Below are 18833 nucleotides of genomic sequence, written 5' to 3' on the forward strand. Positions count from 1 at the left end.
CAGACACAGTCTCCAAGTAAATTTTGGTGTATGAACATATATTCTGCAATTAGAGGCAGTTAGATGGTACATTAGCACTTGAAATGTATTCAGGGAGACTTGAATTCAAATCTAGCCTTGGACACTTACTAGCTATGTGACCTTGGGCAAGTCATTTCACTTCTGTTTGCCTCAGTTTCCTCACTTATAAAAAGGGGGAAATAATAGCATTTACATTCCAGAGTTGTTGAGGATTAAAGGAGATAATATTTGTAAAGCATTTAGGAGAGTACATGGCACATAGTAGGCACTTAATAAATGCTTGTTTATTTCTTCTTTCCTAATTGGTTCTGGTCCACTAACCATGTGGGGAAACAGAGTCTTTTTGATTATCTATATAACTGAAATGGGGCTGGGGAGAGGAAAGCATTTAAAAGGCACTAACCAACTAAAACAAAGGTTTTGCTATTGTTCTTTTCTATAGCGGTCCATCCAGTGGCCCCTCTGAGGATCCAAGGTCTCTCTGCCCAGAAGTGACGTCACAGTTGGAATAAAGAAATGAGACACACTATGCATTCAACCCACATATGCAGACATCACACAGAGTGCTCTGCCATAATACCATGGTTCATTTATTATATAGGTTTTTTGGTACATGCTTTGACACACAATCAATTTTCTATATATGTGACATTCTAAAATTTGATTGGATATTATCAAATCACCTAACCAACACTATTGTGATGTTACTATAACAAAGAATTCTGTGATCATTTACTAGGTTTCTACAACACTCTGTGATAGATATGATTAATGTGAATAAAACCATTTGTAGATTAGTACCCCTTGACCTGGTGAGAGGATCATTGTGCTTTTGATCAGCTTTCACTATCAATCATAATTGCTTGGGAGATAAACAACAAAACATCTTCGTATCTAGGTGTGAGGACTTAAAGCAGAATAGTTTTGAGGTTTTCCTCAATTTACAAGTTCTGTTTTTCTTGTGTTACTTTGAAGTGCCTAGCAATGTGTAAGGATAATTTTAGTGTTTTGACTTAAAATCTAAATAAGTGCTCACCATGGGAAATTCCCAAATATGAAAAATACCCAAGTCAGCTGGGGATTTATGGAGATTCTAATTACTATAAATGAAAGTATTAAGGGAAGGAGAGAGAGAGAGAGAGAGAGAGAGAGAGAGAGAGAGAGAGAGAGAGAGAGAGAGAGAGAGAGAGAGAGAGAGAGAGAGAGTTCATCTAAACTGCTCTGACTCAGGCTGAGCCAAGCAGTAGTTATAGGCCTAGGCCAAAGTGGCCTCCCTGAGCCTAAGGGAAAGAGGAGTCAGTCTTATAACTCACCATAAGACCATCTCCAAGCAAGCTCCAGTCCTCCACTGAATCTTCTGAAATGAGTTCAGAATCTAACTCAATTCAACTCCAAACTTAATAATTGCCTCCTGACTTTTTACCCCTTCCTTTTAAAGAAATTTTCTCTTATGTCACCTCCCCTATATTTTCACATCCACCAATCACAGTACACATAATTCCAGGACTGCCCATTCTTAGTTCTCATCTTCTTTGGTTCTCACATTCTCTGGTTAGATTATATCTTCTGAGTACTTCACACCTCTTTGTTAAGCTTGCCTTTTGTAAGTTACTTGACCTTTTTAGGTACTAATTTAACTTTACAGGTACTTAACACCTTTTTGTATTAGATCTAAAAATAGACCTATCTTAAGGTTATAACTTTACTATAAAGTATGAGTTAAGTACCTTCATTGTTCAAACAGGAGTTTACAACTTTTATTTTCCCCTAAAGTATGTCTAATTAGGGTGGAGTAATTTCAAAAGTTCCCAATACATTCCTGATTCTTGTTAGACCAAGTATCTCCATTGTTAAAATAAGGAAATAGCTAAATAAAATCTTCTAAAGTATAGTCTGAGTAGTTTTTAAGACTCACAAATGTTGCTTGTTTTCTGTTTCAACAAATTCATTTGAGTGTGGTAACTGTAGGAAAAGATTCATTATAGTACTCAAGCTTTTGGCTGGTGTTTATTGTAGGGCCTTGGAGTGTGTCTTGTGCTTGAGAAAGGAGGGGTCATGGGCAGTAATCTTTGGACTTTAATTCTATAATTGCAATCTTTTCAGGGTAATAACCTAAGGGGCTTAAAGTAGGGTATATATTTATTGATCCTATCAGTATTTGCTCTCATATTATTTCTCCTGTATAATCATAACAAGTCCATTAGTGGGGAAAATTTGGGGAAAGAAGTCACAGAGGGGATCAGTGAGGAGGCCCTCATTCTAGGATCTGCTTTGCAGACCTCCTTTCCTCAGACTGTGACCTTATTAGCTGGTCGGGGTGTGATGGCCTCCAGCATCTCCTCCCTTTTTGTTTTTTAAAGTAAACGACTTCATCTCGATTTGAACCTGATGTATGGTAGATCCTAGGCATCAGATGATAATTGGAAAGCAAACAAGAATGAGAAAAAATAAGACAAGTGCAAATCTACAGACAATAAGGGTGTGAATGAGACTGTTATGGGATACATAGGAAGAAACATTGTCATAAAATGAATTTGCAATAGATGAGGCCAAATAAAGGGAAGTACTGGAATGGCTAATATCCATAATTTATTTATGCAGTGTTTTCAGGTCAATAGAGAATTCTGAGTGGTTCCAAATTACAAAGATGTGTTGTTGTATGCTCTCCCAAGGAATATCTGATTGATTATAAGGGAGGGGAGAAACACAAATTTGTACTCAGCATGGCACCTTGATTTAAATCTCACTTTTATATTTTGTAACTGATTACCAATATAAATTATGGCTTCTTCTAAGACATTTAAACAAGCCTCTAACCCCTTGTCTTTATGTTCTTGAATTAAGAGGGCAAGTGAAACATTCTTAGAAAGATTGTCTACATGTTGTGCAGTGTGGACTGTTTGAACAAGAGCAGTAGTGGATGCAGCCAAGGATGCAATTTCTGAAATAAGAGCAGTTATACCCAGAATTAAGGCTGCAATAAAATGTTTAGGATGACTTAGATTGTTAGAAATTAGTTGTAAGGCATAAACACATGTATCATCATACCAATCAGTTGTCAAGTTCACAGGGAGCATAATAAGTGGTGGTTATTTAACAATGAATACAATGGTTGCAGAAATAGATGGATCAATACAGTTTGTCAAAATACATCCTGAACAAGAAATATTAAAAGTTGTGGGAGAATTACGTTGTAAGGAGGAGAAACTGCTGTTTGTTTGAATAAGCAAAGAATGGGGAGATCTAACACATGCATGGACATATCTGAAGTCTTTTTTATTGTTGGGTCACAACAAAACAACAGGACAAAGTGAGGCAATCAATCGCCATAAAGAGAAATGAGTGATGGAAGACTGGGGGTTTTAAAAAAAGACCAAAAGGGGTGAGAGCCACCCAGGACCAGACCAACAGGATATTGGCTCTTCAGATGGAAAAAATCTGATTAACCTTGATTCAATTAACATTGGTGATTTCAGAGATAAGATGGAGAAATGTTCTAAAATCAAAACCTGGGCTAAAAATAGATGTTTCTAGCACTTTTCTTCCTGGATATTCTTTTAACAGAGAGAGATGCCCAATGAGGAGAGACCTTAGGTTCTCCCTATCCAAGGCCAATACATGGTACTCTGTTCTCTTCCTCTTTGCCTTTGTTCTTTTCAGTTTTAAGTGAAGAAATAATAAAAACAACAGAAACCTTGTGATCTTCAAAAGGTCTGGAAAGCTAGCCACCAGAAATCCAGGAGCTCAAGTCTACACTGGGATTTTCCAGAAGCTAAAATGAAGAAGTAAAGTCCTGATCAGTCTGCTCAGACCAATCTATTGATATTAGAGACACATCTCATCCATCCATCATCTATGTCACCTTTGGAGGTGAACTTTGTGGAGAGAATGATACCATAAAGCTGTGTTAAATTTGAATTCACTCTGTCCAGGGAGAAAAGTAGTAGAGAGGAGAGTAATAGGACCAGATACTGAGTGGGAATGTTTGTACTTTTGTTTCTGCCATATCTTCACAGTAAATACCTCCTTATAAAAACAAAATAACAAACTAATTAATTTTAATTTTTAAAATGCAAACAGCACTAACCAATGGTAGCTAACAGTTTGGAGAACACACAAGAATGGGGATCAGACTTATGGCATTAGAGAAAACAACCCCCAATCTTTCAAAGTTACCCTAGAACCCTGCAGAACACACACATACACACATTTGTAAATTTGAAAGTTTTGCAGAAATGTTAGTGACTATCATTGACTTCTTGGAGGAACTTTTATTTCCTTCCTTTGCCTTGTTCAAAGAAAATCTAAAGCTACTATTGGTATATTGGATGACTTGTCTTCGTATTTATGCCAGTCTTGTAAATTAAATCACACAACTGGATACTACTGAGCTTGACAATAGCAAATATGTAAAGCTTAACATTGCAGGCTCATTCCACTACACCACACTACACACCGTGACTAAACAGGACAGCATGTTTAAAGTTAGTTCAGTGGCTTCATGGAGGTGCTCATGAACTCTGAAGGTTGGGTGCTGATCAACAGCAGTGGGCATCATTTTTGGACAATCCTGAACTACCTTCAGGATGAACAGTGACTTTGCCAGAGAGGGCCCTCAGGAGCTGAGCAAGCTATTGGGTGAGGCATTATAAGACTTAGTGCAGGGGATAACTAAGGATTGTCTTGGCCCTACAGGAAGTGAGCCTTTCCCCACTGCCTTATCCCTATGGTGACATCTCTAGGGAGGGACAGCAGCTTCTGGCTAGCACCACTAAGCCAATGGTGAAGCTGCTGCACCATCAAAGTAACAACAAATACTCCTTATACCAGCATATCAGGCAACAACCTACTAAAGAAAATTGAGCTGTCCAATATGCTGGCATTGTGCTTCCTCAGGTGGCTGCTCTTTCCCAAAGATGTACTGGGTGATAAAATCTGCTGCTGGTGGTCTTTCTAAGGACAGAGTTAAAAGATTGCCAAAGTCTGCTGTACCTCCATTGTCTATACCACTTATAAGAAGCAAACCAAGATGAAATTCCCAGAGGCAAGGATCTTTGAAGATACATCAAATATCCTGATCTGCAAGACAACCCAGGGGTCTGACCCTACTCTTCTAGAGTCCACTTGGGGTACTGCTAGAGGAGGTGGGTCTTAGCAAAGAGAAGATTAAGATGAATGGGAGCATCAAGTATGAAGGATCCATGTCAGATGGCATATTATTCATGATGAATGACCCCACTGTCAGCAGGTTGTCATCAAGGACAGACCTTTCATCAACCCTGCCCTTACATTTGTTATCCCCACTTATTGCCACTACCACCATAATTCTTCCATTCTCTCCATTCCCAGGACTTCTACCCCAGCTTGGCTAGTCAAATCATGGCTTTCCTCTCTCTACTCACTAGTTCAAATTAACAGCATAGGACATTTAGCCCTTTTTACCTTCATTATTACTCCAAGTCCATTAACAACATGGTACATTCCAAGGCACGTACTACAATACTTCTCAAAATGACACATTTCAGTTAGATTCAACCCATCCAAACCACTTGGATATGATGTTCTCCAACTTTCTCTACCTTCTCCCTGCCTCAATTTTTTACATTCTCCTATCTTTACATCTATCACAACTGCATCCTTTTCCACCACTCTCTGTACTCTTTGACACCCAATCACCTTTTTATCAAAATTATTTTCTCTCTAGGTTTTGATGACACTGCTATTTTCTGGTTCTCCCACCCATCTGACTAATCCCTCTTAGTCTCATTTTCTAGATCTTTCATCCAGATTATACCTGTTAACCTGGAGTGTTTTCCCAGGCTCTTTCCTTGGCCTTTTTTGCTTCTACTTCTATACTATTTCATTTAGTGATTTCATTGGCTCCCATGAATTCAAATTTCATTTCTTTGCAGATGATTCTTTGCAGAATTATTATTCAGATATATTTATCTTGACTTAATTTATCTTCTTATCTTCAGTCTCACATCTCCAGCTGCCTCTTGAACCCACTGACCTGGAGGTCCTATATCTATCTTAAACTCAATATGTCCAAAATTGAACTTATTATTTTTTATCCCAAACCCTTTCTTCTTCCTACCTTCCCAATTACTACCTTGCAACTTAGATGCCATCCTTTACCCACTCTTTCTCATTCCCCATATCTGATATTTTTACCTAATCCTGTGGATTCTGCTATCTAAATATCTTTCCAATATGCCTCCTTTTCTCTTCTGACATTGTCACCAGCCTGGTATACTTCCTCATCACATCATGGCCTATAATATTTTAATAGCCACTTTGTTCATCTAATCCTGCCTCATGTTTCTCCTCACTCCAGTCCCTTCCAACTTGGCTGTTAAAGTGATCTTATTAAAGCTCAAGTCTGATCATGTCGCCCCTCTCACCCAATCCCCTCCATTCAGCTCCAGTGACTTTCTATTGATTCCAGGTTCAAATATAAAATCCTATTTGACTCAAAAATCCTTGATTCCAAATTTTTTTCTCAGCAACTGCTTCCCCAAACTCTGACCTTTGGCAAATGCTACATCACTGTTGGACTTTAGATATTTCTCTATTCTGTGACTGTAACCTTGGATTCCATGATCCAGGGCTGTACTTCTCAGCACCTTCACTGAATAAGTTTCTAAATATTTAAAGGGAAAACATTAACTTACCAACAACTACAGGCAGGATGTAGGCAATCTCTTTTTGTTTCTTGATTATGAACTCAGAAGGACTGAGAGCTGAGGAAACCTTCTTAACTTTGTGAGAGACCAGTTAGATATATTTTGAAATAATTAGATGGCTAGACTTGAAGAATAGCCTTCAATGATTTGATGTCACCATGGGAGAAATTCTCTAGTAGAGTGTCCCCAGGTGTCTGTATTTGACATTATTCTGTTAATATTTTTATAGATGGCTTGAACAGTGGAATAGATAACATGCTTATCAAATGTGCAGATGTAACAAAACTGAGGATAACTAATATCTAATATACTAACTAATAAGAATCAGGCTCCAAAAAGATGTTGAAAGTCTAGACCAGAGGGGTCAAATACATGGCCCACATGTGGCCCATAACACCCCCAAGTATAGCCCAAACTAAATTAAAATGCAATTAGGAAAATTTTATTTAACAAAATTAATAAGAATACAATAAAATATAGATAACATTAAATTTTAAAGGCAAAATAATATAGGAACTACAGGAATTCTTACATATGGATTACTGGCTCCCATTTCTATTTGAATTTGATACCACTGGTTAGACCATGATGTTGAATATAATAAGAGGAAATTTAGTGGAAAAAATGTAAGTTCTTATAGTTGGGTTTTAAATTTTGATTTCATAAGTTTAAGAAATGGAAAAGCATAGTTAACAATTTGTCTGAAAAAGATCTGGGAATTTCAGAAGATAAAAAGCTCAATATCAGTTAACAGTGTATTATGGAAGCCAAAAAAGTGAAAGTAATTTTAGTCTCCATTAATAATTTCTCAGAATTAGAAGAAGATAGTCATACTGTATTCTTCCCTTGTCAGCCCACATTTGAAATATTTTATTTGATTCTGTGCACCACAGTTGAGAACATACTTTGATGATCTGGAGATTATTCAGAAGAAAGAGAAAAGAATGGTTGAAGGACCCTAAGTCCACACACATAAGGAGTGATTGAAGGAGATGTAGTTAGCTGTATAAAGGAAGACTCAAGAGGAGGCATAAAAGGTGCCTTCATGGCTCTCTCAGGGTGCCTAGAATTTTCTAGTCTGGCCCAAGAACACAAAACCAAGAATAATAGGTGGAAGTTGCAAAGAGATAAACATAGTTTGATACAAAGAAAAAATTTCTAACCATTAAAATAGAATGTTTTGCCTGGGGATGCACTGTGTTCTCCTTTCCTGGTGGTCTTCAAGCAGTGGTTGATTATTATTGATTATTATATATGTTGCAAGGATTCTTTTTCTTTTATGAATTAAACAAGCCGACTGCCAAGGTCTCTTCTAACTTTTAAATTCTGTGATTCTACGACAAAAACCAAAGAATTACTTTCTGTTGCTCCTGATGTCATGTTGGAAGCTTGCCCAGGCTAGATGTTGGTCAAGTATCTAATACAGAAGAGACAGATTCTGGTTCCCCTCAAGCTTAAGGATTGTAGCTGTATCCAACAAAGCTTGGATTAAAACTTAGTTTTCCAAATTCCAGAGCCACTTCAGGAGATCACTGTATTTATCATGAAGACCAAGTCTCCAAGTTTGGGAGGGAGGGAGAAGAAAACCCCCAAACTCCCTGCCTTGAACTGAGCAAGCTTTTGATGTCTGTCTGACTAGTACATGGGCAACTTCTCAGGACCAAATCAAGGGTCTTGATTTGTTTTCTGAGTAAGAGGACTCCAAATAAGATACACATCACTCTTTCCCAACATGACAAAAAGTATACAACTCAATAGAGGACTAGTATGCAGAGCATTAAAAGGCATTGCCTCTATCCTATAATGTAAGTAGAGAAGGTAGAAATAGGAAAGTGCTAAATGTAGCCTGAAATCACATAATGGAAAAAACACACTCAGCCTCAGAACATTTGTAATATTATAGCTGAGGTTTGGATTAAGTTTGTTACTCCAGGGCAAAGGGAGGACCTCTTCTTCCCAGGCAGTCTTATAACTGCCACTTTGTCTCCATGTGCCAGCCAAATGACTCATTCAGACCTGCTTACTAAGAAATAGCATTGGTGGGTTGGATACAGCCTCAAGGAGATCAGCTGCTTACCATCTTAGATAATGGCTCCAACCCACCAAATATAGGCTTCTTAAAACAACTTTGCACATGCTCACATTCACATAGTATGTTATAATGGAAATTTCACTCAGGTTCTAGTTCTACCTCTTCCACTCACTGGATGTATAACCTTAAGCAAATTACCTAAAATCTCTTAGCCTCTGTTTACTAATCTAGAAAATGGGGATCAGAATACAACTCCTGACTGTTTCACAGGGTTGCTATGTGGATCAAATAATATAAACTGTGTGAAAATGCTTTGAAAATATTAAGTTATTAATTCAAATATAAAGCTTTATTACTATGCATTAATTACCTTTCATTCTTTTCTGATGACTAGAGAGAATTATTGCAAATGGTAGAAGTATAAAATCAAATAAAATTAGCAGAGTAACTAGTGTTTTGCTGGTCATATTTTAAAACACTGAGTTAGTTGGTTATGATGGATCTTTATCCATCCTAGGCAATAAGGTTTATTCAAAAGCAAAATTATTAGAATTCACTCCTCAAGGTTCACTTCAACATTACCCCTTAAGATAGTTCAAAATGGGTTAAAGAACTTGTCTAGAGGACATGTAGTTGGAAAATTGCCATCAGTTTTTCCTCTTACAAGCAAATAAAAAACTAGGAAATAAACAAAAAAATAATAGGAAATCACATAATTTTAAAGCTGAAAAGGGGAACTTAAGTATTATCTGGTCCAATCAACCCCTTTCTTCAACAAGCAATACAAATAAGGAACAGAAAAGCTGTGACTTGCCAAAGATCACAGAGCTAGTAAATATTAGAGTCTGGTTAGAAACAACACAGTTGCAGTTATTCATAGACATCATTCTGATCTTTAGAGTTGGCATAACAGGTTGTCTTCCAATGAAATAGTGAGGATAACATTTTCAAAAGATTTAATGCCATGAGGGAAAAAATACACAATGCTATGAGCAGATGAATGCAAAGGAATCTAGAAAGTCCTTGTTTTTTTGTTGTTTAATAATTCAGAAAGCACTTGATAAGAGAAATAACTATAAACATAGTAAAACAAAGAAAATATGTTCTCTATAATAATTTCTATGATGTTAACGTGATACAAAAGGATTCAAATACAATTTTCTCTATAGGCTACACCCCAGATCTCCCAAGCAGTCTCCTTTACTCTTCTCCCCTTCCCTTCCCTTCACACACACACACACACACACACATCTTCTCCCAGTGATTGGATACCTCTTCTCATAAAACTTCATTTAAGAAGAGTACCCAAGTAAATCATATCTCATTCTTCTGTAGGAGGTACTCTGGACTTCCTTCATTATACCTCTTCTCATTTTACCCCTCTTCTCAGAGGCATATAATAAATGCTAGCTATAATCATCATAATCATCATTATCATCATTATTACTTTTCTCCTTCCTTTTATCTGTTGTTTTCTCTTATTAGAATGTGAGCTCCTTTGGGGCAGGTATTGTCCTTCTTTCTACTTGTATTTGTATTCCCAATTCTTAGCACAGTACCTGGCATATAGTAAACACCTCATAAATGCTTGTTGACTTTTGAGAATTTTACCACATGAAACCTTGTCTAATCACTATCATTTTATGAGTTGTTACTAATAACAGTTTCTGTGTCTTCTGATGTTTCATTTTTATCATTTTCATGGATTTCTGAAATCTGGATTTGTACTAAGACAAGCTTTCCTAGCTAGGTGGTGGAGTCAATAGAGCACAAAACTCAAAGTCAGAAAGATTTTAATTCACATATTGTCTCAGACAACTTACTAGCTGTGTGACCTGGATTCACTTAATTTCTCACACTGAGTTTCCTCATTTCTAAAATTAAGATAGCAATAATACCTATCTCACATAGTTTGTTTGGGGTTTTTTGAGGTTCAAATGAGATAATGTCTGTAAAATATATTTTAACCTTCCACATGTTAGTTTAATTTATTTTAATATATATGGGACCTTTCTCTCTGTCTTTAACCTCCTCAAAACATGTAACTAGGAAAGATACTCCCATACATCTTTCCATTGCTCTTTCAGTCATCCACAGTTTTGATTCTCTGGAAATCATGTTATTTGATCATCCCTAGCTCGCTCTACAACAATTCCAAGAAGGATCTAAGAAGAGCACCAGATTGAGTAGTAATTGTAAAATCTAAGGCTAAACCACAGTGTCAGTTTCTTAGCTCAAGAGAAAATGCAGAAATTTAACTAAGTAACCAGGAAAGGAGGAAGGCAGCTAAATGGCAAAGTGGATAGTGTTGGGCCTGAACTCAAGAAGACTGAGCTTCCTGAATTCAAATCTAGTCACAGACATTTATTAGTTAAGTGACCCTGGGCAAGACACTTAAACGTGGTTGCCTCAATTTCCTCATCTATAAAATGAGCAAAAGAGAAGGAAATGACAAACCACTTCCATATCCTTGCTAAGAAAATCCCAAATGGGGTTACAAAGAGGCAGACACAACTGAAAAAAGTAAACAATCTGAACACAAACTATGGATCAAAGGTGAATCAGCAGTGTAGTCATTCTGTGGAATTTTGGATTCATCCTCTGGGCTCAGACCAGAATCAAGTAAGCAAGGCTCTCTCTAAACCTGTATAGCCTTCTGGTTAGCTAACAGCACCAGCAACTGTCTACTAGAACTCAACCTAAGGGCATGTAGTAGTTCTGTTATCCAAATTTAAACCCAGGTCTGGAGCTCTGAAAGTCCAGGAGTTCTGCAACTAGACTGTACCTTAGAATAGAATGCTTTGGAGTCACTAAAATTTCGTAGCTCTTAGTCCTAAACTGTCCTTGAAATCTTTAAAGAACACAGCATCCAAATCTGGCATCTGTTATAGTTAAAATAGTTGATGCCTTAAACTGTAAGAGTTAAAATGGTTGAGGTAATAAACTGTAGTGATTTAAATAGTAGAAGATATAAATTGTAATAGATATAAGAGTGGGTGAGTAAATTGTGACCACTGGAAATATGTTTTCACTACAGTGTTTTGTTTTTAAATCAAATATAAGGTGGTCGCCAGAGAAATATTCCCAATTATGAATATGCCCAAGTCAACTGGGTTTTATAGAGAATTTAATTAATAATACAATGAGTAATCAAAGGAAAGAGAGAAAAAGGAAATAAGTATGAAGGGCCTTAAGCCAACATGGCCTAGACCTGAGTCTTAAGAGAGAGAGATCAGTCAGCGAGTCTTTTATCACTCACCACAAGGTCTGTCTAAGCAAGGATTCTAGTGACAGAATCTCCTCAGAGAGAGTTCCAGCCAGAGTCCTCCTCAAAGAGCCTTCCAGCCAGAGACTGTTTCAAAGGGCCTCTCTCAAGAGCCTCCAGAGAGACAGAGTCCCCTCAGAGGAGCTCCAGCGAGACGTCCTTAGAGATTGTCCTCCAAGAGCTTCCCTTCTCCAGAGCCTCTCTCAAGAGATCTTCCAAAAGGATTCCTCATAAGAGATTCTCCAAAAGGATTTCTCATCAAGCAATTCTGCTTTTTCTTATATAGGGGGTTTTCTCCTATGTCACCTCCCCTAAGTTCTTTCATCTACCAATCACAGTAGACGTTTTCCAAGGGACAGCCCATTATGAATTCACTGCTGGGTCGACTAATCCCTTTAGTAAGTTTGAATCAGAAAAAACACTGCTGGGCCGACTAATCCCTTTAGTAAGTTTGAACCAAAAAAACTTCTGAATAAGTTTTCACCTCTTTGCTCCTGGCAAGTTTACAAGTTGCCTGACCTTTAATAGGTACTTAGCACCCCCTTGTATTAATTCTAAAAATAGGCATGGGTTAAAGAACTTTTTGCCTCATTATAAGTATGGGTTAAAGTACTTTCATTGTTTAGCAAGGAGTTCTCTCCCCTAAAGCAGTCTTAAGTATGGGTGGAGTAGAGGTCCTCCCATTTCTGATCCAAGTAGAGTTCTCACTGTCAAAATGGGGTATGTTCCCAGTAGGGAATTGTTCCAATTGAGAATTCCCCGGTGGGGAAATTTTTAACATTCACAAGTCTTGAGAAATTTTAAGATTCACACATCCCTAGCTGTATAACCCTGGACAAGTCACTTAACCTCAGTTGCCTAGCACATCTTGCTCTTCTACCTTGGAACAAATACATAATATTAATTCTAAGAAGGTAAAGGTTAAAAAAGAAACAGCATTCAACACAACAATAGACCTCAGATAATACAGACCAGAATTACAGAGGCCATAACACTAATTCCAGAAGTGTGCAAAGCCTTGCCCTAAACTAAAGTCCCAATCTAGGAAACAAGGCTAGAAAAGTAGATAACATAAATTTTTAAAACTCTCTAAATAAAAATCCATTACAATGCCAGGGAAGTCTAAGACAAAAACACCAGAGGAAAACAACTCCAACATACCTATAAGCTGTGAAGATAAGATTGTCTCCCCTTACTTATTTTTAGCTAATCAAATCAAGAACTACTTACCATTAAGTATGAGAGTTCATAAGTCACTTACTAGAGTAACTGACAACTCCAAAGGTCCCTGACCTCACCTTGGGCAGTGCTAGGCAAATTGAAAGACTGCCATTGGTTTCTATGAAGAAGGAGAAGTGACAGGAAGTGACATGGAAAAAAGGAGGTATGAAAAGAGACCAACGTGGTCTAGCATTCATTCCCTTCCTGGCATTTGGAAAGATTGGTTCCAGGCATTCCTTTCCCAGTTTCTGGAGAGATTGGTTATGGAGATTCCTGCTTTGGCTTTGGAGGAGGCTGCATTGGTAGAACCCTGGCCAAAGACACCACTGGGACTTGGAGAAATTCCTGCCTTGGTGGCTCTATGAGGAAATCCTCTCTACCTGTTGATACTTTGGTGGGATACTCCCTTCAGCATGAGTTCTGTGGAAAATTCTTTTCCTTGGATCCTGCATCAGCTTGCTGGTGAGTGACCCAGACTTCCACATGGAAATTAGAACTTTGTCATGGAGCGAGCTGAATTTCAGCAGATAAGCAATTAGGATAGGATAGGCAACTCCTTACCTCTTTCCCTCCTACATTTCATACTTCAACTCTTTCTCTTCCTTGTTATAAATAAAATCTGCTAACAGTTTTTTCTGGCTTAGGGATAATATTTTGAATTCACCAACCAAACTTTGAATTTATAACTCTCTTATTTAGTCAAAACCCCAATTTAACCCTTACAAAGCAAAGCCTCGGAGAGAACCATTGCTTGAGTACAAGGTCAACTAGAATTCAATGTAGCACTAGGGTTTTTTGGTATTTTTTAAGGATATTATAAATGAAATGAGAAAAGAATTGAAAAATGAATTAAAACTTTTTAAAAAGTGTTGGAAAGAAAATTAACAACTTAATGCAAGAGGCATTAAATGTTATCATAAGGTTTGAAAATAAATATTAACAAAAAAGAAGTTAATAATCAATGATAAAATTTTAAACAGTCAAAAAATTTAAAACATGAAACAAAATTAGTGGCATATCATATCAAATATAGCTAACCTGGAAAATGGTTCAAGAAAAGATTGTTTAAGAATCATTTGACTACTTAAAAGTCATGACCAAACAAAAAAAGAAGCCTGGATATCATATTTCAAGAAATCCTGAAAGAAAATTGTCTAGACTTATTGGAACAGGAGAGTGAAATAAGAACAGAGAAAAATCTTCCAATGACTTCATGAAATAAACTCCAAAATGAAAATTCCCAGGAATATTATAGCTAATTATTTCGGGGAAGGGGGAATATTATAAGCAGTCAAAAAAAAAAGACTTCAAGTACAAAGACATCACATTCAGTATCATACAGGATTTGGCAAATTCCACCAGAAAGGATCAGAGAATGTGTAATACAATACTGCAAAAAGATATAAGTTTATAGTCAAAACAAATTTACATAGCAAAGCTGAGTATAATCTTATAGGGGGTAATGAATTTTTAATTAAATAGTATTTCGAGGCATTCCTAATGGAGGAAAAATGAGGTGAAAGAGAAATATTGAAATATTAAGACTGGAGTCAAGAGAAACATAAAAAGAAAAACACAAATGAACAATCAGAAAATACTATGTAAGGAGGAAATATTTGCATTCTAATTAGGGTGGGAAGGATGATATAAATGTCCCCTCAGAATCCAAATATAATTAAGAGTCATAAAATAAGTTAAATAAGAGAGAAGACCTGGGAGTGGTTTTGTTATGTTTTGATTATCTTAACAGAAGATAGAAAAGGGAGAGGAAATGAGATACACAAAGAAAAAAGAGGAGGAGTAGGAGTACTTAAATAATAAGGGAAAACAAGCAAAAGACTACATAAAAGAGGAAAAAACGTAGGAAGGATGTGTCTTGTAAATCTCACATTCATTTCAACTGGTCTAAGAAAAATAGAACACATATGCACTCACACTCATATATACAGAATTTGGTGTATAAATGCATTTAACAAAATTGGGAGATATGAAGGACAAAAGATGGAAGATTGGTTCAGGAAAGGAATAGTCATAAACAAAACAAAATCTAAGCTCATAAAAGAGATTTGGAGAGGAGTTTAAAAAGAAAGAAACAGGGTGAGAACTTGTGGTTTGTATCTAGGTGATAAGAAAAGAAAAGGGACAAAAAGAGAAAAATGAGTATATAAAGCATAGAACACTGGTAGGAAGCATACTCCTCTCCTACCACTGTCTATCCCTTAAATGCCTTCTTTTTTGTAGAAAGAAAGAAAGAAAGAAAGAAAGAAAGAAAGAAAGAAAGAAAGAAAGAAAGAAAGAAAGAAAGAAAGAAAGAAAGAAAGAAAGAAAGAAAGAAAGAAAGAAAGAAAGAAAGAAAGAAAGAAAGAAAGAAAGAAAGAAAAGAAAGAAAGAAAGAAAGAAAGAAGAGAGAAAGAGAGAAGAAAGAAAGAGAGAAAGAAAGAAAGAGAGAGAGAAAGAGAGAAAGAAAGAAGAGAGAAAGAAAGAAGAGATCAGAAAGAAGAGAGAAAGAAAGAGAGAGAAAGAAAGAGAGAGAGAGAGAGAAGAAGAAAGAAAGAAAGAAAGAGAGAGAGAGAGAAAGAAAGAGAGAGAGAGAGAGAGAAAGAAAGAAAGAAAGAGAGAGAGAGAGAGAGAGAGAGAGAAAGAAAGAGAGAGAGAAAGAAAGAGAGAGAGAGAGAAAGAAAGAAAGAAAGAGAGAGAGAAAGAAAGAGAGAAAGAGAGAGAGAAAGAGAGAGAGAAAGAGAGAGAGAAAGAGAGAAAGAAAGAAAGAAAAGAAAGAAAGAAAGAAAGAAAGAAAGAAAGAAGGAAAGAAAGAAAGAAAGAGAGAAAGAAAGAGAGAAAGAAAGAAAGAAAGAAAGAAAGAGAGAAAGAAAGAAGAGAAAGAAAGAAAGAGAGAGAGAAAGAAAGAGAGAGAGAAAGAAAGAAGAGAGAAAGAAGAGAAAGAAAAGAAAGAAAGAAAGAAAGAAAGAAAGAAAGAAAGAAAGAAAGAAAGAAAGAAAGAAAGAAAGAAAGAAAGAAAGAAAGAAAGAGAGAAAGAGAGAAGAGAGAAAGAGAGAAAGAGAGAAAGAGAGAAAGAGAGAAAGAAAGAAAGAAAGAAAGAAAGAAAGAAAGAAAGAAAGAAAGAAAGAAAGAAAGAAAGAAAGAAGAAAGAAAGAAAGAAAGAAAGAAAGAAAGAAAGAAAGAAAGAAAGAAAGAAAGAAAGAAAGAAAGAAGCAAACAAACAAAGAGAAAGGAAACAGAAATAAAAGAGATGAAAAGAAAAAGGAGAATACAATGGAGGGGGAAACACAATTAACAAATATAACTGTGTGTGGTATGGAAATTGAGGGGGCCTTGGAAATCTTAAAGTTCATCCTCTTTTACCACTTATTTAAAAATATATGACCATAGAAATCAATCATTTAAAATGTAATGCTTTATTGAGAGAGAGATGGGGGGGGGGGGGCAATGACTCAAGTCATGGACCCAAGACAGATGCCCCCAAGGGGTTACAGAGAAAATGCAGGGCACTAATTCAAGTTATTGACCCAAGACAAATATCCAAAAATTCACAGAAAAATCCCCTATTTATAAGAGAATCCTGAAGTAATCAAGTCTCTTAGAAGGGATTATAACATTTTACAATAGTTATTGTAAACATTAAAATTAAAATATTTATTGTAACAGCGTGTTGAATAGTTTTACTTTGGATTTACAATTAATACATTCAAGCTAATTAACATCTTTAAGAAACTGAAGAATAGCTTCACAACACAATACATCCAAGCAAATCAATATTTTAAAGAAATGATCAGGAAGTTGGAGACTTCCTGAGGGGAGTAGGTCAGGACTGTATTATCTAGGAGAGGCTGATGAGAGGATCAGTCAGGCCACTGGGCTTGACCTCCTGTTAGAAGCTTCAATAATACAAATACAATGATACAATAGGAGAGTCTTCTAAGACAAAAGGGTACTCAAGATCAGTACTTAAAATTTGATCTGGGATACTTCAGTATCTAAGACCATTAGCATGGGACTCCTGCCTAGCGCAATTCCAAGACAGGCTCACTTAAAGTTGTAAAGCTTTTATAAGGGGAGTGGGGCACACACCAACTTTTATATGTTGTCTCCTCATTGTCGTTCTCTTCAAAGAAATCATTAATTGTTTCTAGATTTGTTCTTTAATCAACCAATTTTGGAGAATCATATTATTTAATTTCTAATTAATTTTTGATTTGCCTATCCATGTACCCTTACTAATTATAATTTTATTGCATTGTGATCTGAAATAGTATTATTTTTGCTTTTTTGCATTTGTTTGCAATGTTTTTTATGCCCTGGTACATGGTCAATCTTTGTGAATGCACCATGTACTGTTGAAAAGATGTATTCCTTTTGTCCCTATTTATTTTTCTCCATGTACCTATTAAATCTAATTTTTCTAAGATTTCATTCACTTCCCTTACTTTTTTCTTATTTATTTTTTGGTTTGGCTTTTCTAGATATGATGGAGGAAAAATTAGGTCTTCCACTATTATATTTTACTATCTATTTCCTCTTTAAGATTCAATAAGTTCCCCCCTTTAAAAATCTGGAAGTTATACCATTTGGTGCATACATATTGAGTACTAATATTTCTTCATTGTCTATACTGCCTTTTATCAGGGATGTAATTACCTTCCCTATCTCTTTTAATCAGACCTATTTTTACTTTGGCTTTGTCAGATATGATGATTGCAACTATCACCTTCCTTTTCTCAGTTGATGCTCAATAGATTTTGCTCCACTCTTTTACCTTAATCCTGTGTGTGTCTACTTGATTCATGTGTGTTTCTTGTAGACAATATGTGGTAGGATTTTGGTTTCTAATCCACTCTGTGTGGAAGAGAGAAATGCTAAAAATGAATGCAATAACTGGATTTTATAAGGTTATCTCATTGAAAAAATGAGATGGAACACTGACTGCCAATGGGGGATGGGAATGGAACATTCCAGTTAAGAAAAGGAAGATCAGTTGGGGATTGCTGTATCTTTTCTCTCTTTGACTTGAAGAGGGAAGGAGTAAAATCCTCATTGAGCCTACTCAGCTACAATCTACTAAAATCCCTTGTTGAGCAGAAAAATATCCAGAATAACCATCTATTTTACAGTGGTGGGATAGAGATATTTTTTTCCCCTTTGGGGAAGACAATAGCCTATCCTTCAGAAGATTCATTCAAGCCATATCTCTGTGTCAAGAAATACCATCTTCTTGAATCTACAAAGACATTAAGATATTCTGAGAATCAGTCCCAGACTTGTGCTTCAAACCCCTGACGACATTTATAGGAAGGAGATAGTCCAGGGACTTCCTGTTTCCTCTTTCCTAAATTATATCATAATCCCTTATCCAATAAATAACTATTTTTACTTTACTGAAGACTCAAACAACTTAAATGTACTAGAAGGGGGATTGCAAATAACATCAACTAAAGAAGAAAGATACTGAAGGGGATTTTCTCTTACCCTTCAGTTCTAGACAGATATGATTCCACTCTAATATTTGCTTCTGTTTTATGGGTGCGTTCACCCCATTCCCATTCAGAGTTATGATTACCGCTTGTATATTCCCCATCGTTTTGATTTCCTCTTT

The 18833-nt window shown here is 36.3% G+C and overlaps 1 pseudogene; it reads left to right on the top strand.

Moving 5' to 3' along the window:
- The window catches only part of LOC100618458 (BTB/POZ domain-containing adapter for CUL3-mediated RhoA degradation protein 1-like), a 31981-nt pseudogene that overhangs the window by 2055 nt on the left and 11093 nt on the right, over positions 1-18833 (top strand).

This window comes from Monodelphis domestica, chromosome 4 (genome assembly GCF_027887165.1).
Source record: "Monodelphis domestica isolate mMonDom1 chromosome 4, mMonDom1.pri, whole genome shotgun sequence".
In the NCBI taxonomy this organism is placed as follows: Eukaryota; Metazoa; Chordata; class Mammalia; order Didelphimorphia; family Didelphidae; genus Monodelphis; species Monodelphis domestica.